Source organism: Spermophilus citellus (genome assembly GCF_964194105.1).
Source record: "Spermophilus citellus genome assembly, chromosome: 16".
Taxonomy (NCBI): Eukaryota; Metazoa; Chordata; class Mammalia; order Rodentia; family Sciuridae; genus Spermophilus; species Spermophilus citellus.
In genome coordinates this window covers 77,670,391-77,673,011 of record NC_138196.1, presented here as the reverse complement: position 1 = coordinate 77,673,011, position 2,621 = coordinate 77,670,391, and the positions used below count along the sequence as shown (strand labels likewise).

General features: G+C 36.9%; 1 pseudogene across 1 annotated transcript; it reads right to left on the bottom strand.

Moving 5' to 3' along the window:
- Positions 1-344: 344 nt before the first annotated feature.
- On the bottom strand, positions 345-2,211 carry LOC308635331 (cytoskeleton-associated protein 2-like; annotated as a pseudogene). The gene is made up of 2 exons: positions 2,088-2,211; positions 345-1,908 (listed from the first exon to the last, which is right to left on the bottom strand). The product of its transcript is annotated as a cytoskeleton-associated protein 2-like (transcript).
- Positions 2,212-2,621: the final 410 nt, after the last annotated feature.

Below are 2,621 nucleotides of genomic sequence, written 5' to 3'. Positions count from 1 at the left end.
AGTCTTTCAAAAAATAAAAATATACTTTTATCTAGAACACCTGTACTTATATTTAGTAAAGTGAACAAGCTACCATTATGACAAACCCTATTTATATTTAAGGAACACAATAAACAAACTGACTAAATTTACCTATATTAAGGAAAAACTCAGTCTGTTGTGATTGACAAGGCAAGATGCACAGAAGGACAACTCCTACAAGAAGAATGTTAGTAAAGAAGTTCACTGCCAAGAATACTTAAGATACTTAGCCAACTGTAGATGTAAGGGAAATAGAAAGCCACACAAAACAAAGGAAACCAAAGAATAATAATAATAAAAAAGCCTCATTCCTCATTGGAGATTTATTTGTCTTCCGTATCAGTCTCAGAGTACAGAGAGCACAGTGCTGCATTAGGACGGCATACGAAAGCATCGGCTTTGCCTCCTAGCTCTGATATCTGTTCCAGTGAAGACAGACAGGATAATGGTCTTTTAACATATCTGGTAATTTAGAAGTCTTCTCTTGAAGACGTCGAGAACATCTCACTGGTGTTAGAAGCTTCAGCTCCTTAAATGCAGAATTTGATTCATCAAATTGGATCTTCTTTTTTTATACTTTGCAAGTATGGTGTAGTAGATACATTATATTTAATTAAGCAACTTGCTATAGTTTCTGTATCAGGGGTTTTAACATCATTGGTCAGAGCTTTCATTTTGTCATCTTGTTCTTTCTTTAAATACCACATTTCTCTGATGTTTATTCTCCATTTCTGGTTTTTCTGGCTCTAAATTAACTTCAGTGTTGACTTGTTCTTTGGATGCGTAAGCCTCAATATTTTCTCCCAAATTAACTTTTTCTTGACTCTTCATTGTTAGAATATCCACAAGGGCATGTCACATCTCTTCAATAGGCTGAGCCCCTGCCAGAAAGGCCTTCTCAAAGATTGAGATAATATTTTCAATAGGACTTGTGATTGGTTCAATACGTACAAGACATATCCAATATTTTACAAGTTTTTTGGCATCTGGAATATTTTCAATTAGGTCATTCAGTGTAACCAATATTTCTCTTTGGGGAACCCCTTATTAATAAAGTTTAGGCATTCAGAAATTGTCTTGTTTACTTTTTCAGTAAATAATCTTTGTTCATCTTCTTCTGCCATGGTAGTCCAAAAGGACCCAACTGGTTTTTCATTTTGTCCTTCAGATGTGGGCTGGGTAACTACTGGGTTAGGGGGCCTTTTCAATACTTTTCCTTTGCCAATTTTCCACTCACGCAGAGGAGCTTTTCTGTCTTTTGCAGTTTCTTTGGGCCGAGCTGATCTATCAACAGTTGCTTTTGCCATAGTATGTCTTTGTTGGTCAATGGTTTTTGACTTCTCTATCAGTTTGGTACTGGAAGATGAAGCAGGCTTGGCTACAATTTCAGATGCTGTGCTTCTTGATAATACCCTATTTCTTTTTATGTCCTGAGAAGAACTGGTTTTGACATTAGATACAATCGTTTTGGGTTCTTTTTCTTGAGGCCCTTTCCGAATTTTAACACTGGCAGGGGTTTGGCTGATGCCTTGTTTCATGGTGTTCTGTGTGTACTGTAGTGACTTCTAATAGGAGGTCTCACAAGTTGTGTGGTCTGAGGTTTAGTGTTCACAAATTTAGTGCTTTCAAATTTAGTAGTAGCAGCAGTTATATTTGAGGCTTTATTACTTCTCGCTGCTACATTGGTGGTGTTTACAAGTTCAGATTTTGTGGCTTTGGAGACAGTAGCTGAAAGTTGCTTTGTTGTTGCAGAACTCTCATTTTTGACTTGTAGAGGCTTTCTAAATGAATTAACCTTAGATTGAACAATTTGACCACGATAAGACCCAAGCACAGGTTTCTTGGGCATGTTAGCAGCTTGGTTTGTTTTTCCGCAGGCATTGGTTTCTTTTTAGTATTTTTGTTTTGTTTTTAAGGTGAAATGTCTGGCTTAATGTCATATTTTGATTTGGGGGGATCACCTTTAATCGATAACTACAGAGTTGGAGTGCCATCCTGAAAATCATGTGTTTCAATTTCCGTAGGTGAATTGGTTGATTCATTATAAGGTTTTAAAAGAATATAACTTTTTACCATTGCTGTATTATTTTTGCTCTGTATAGGTATTTTGATATTTTCTTTATCAGCCATTGTTGTTGTCAGTTTCAGAATTTTTGTCTCTTGTTGGACTTGGTCCTCCGATGTCATCATTCTTTGGGCTAACGAGGTATGCGGACTGGGCCTTCTGACTCGGGGGCAGGCAGCTGCAGGTCCCGGGCACAGCCAGGGATGCGACTCTGTCTCGAGCCCTCGGTATTGCTCAGGTCGCCACCCGCCGCCTTACACTCTTCCCTGACATTTTTGCTGGCAATTATTCTTATTTTTATTCCTGATTATTGTCAGCCTAACTGGAGTGAAATGAAATCTCAGGGTAGTTTTTATTTGAATTTCCCTAAAGGATAAAAATGTTGAACATGTTATCATATAATTGTTTGCCCTTTGTACTTTTTTTGAGAAGTGTCTGTTTAGTTTATTTGCCCATTTTTGATTGTGTTATTTGGTGGTTTTAAAAATATTTTTTATATTAAGTTTTTAAAAAATATTCTGGATTACTACTCTGT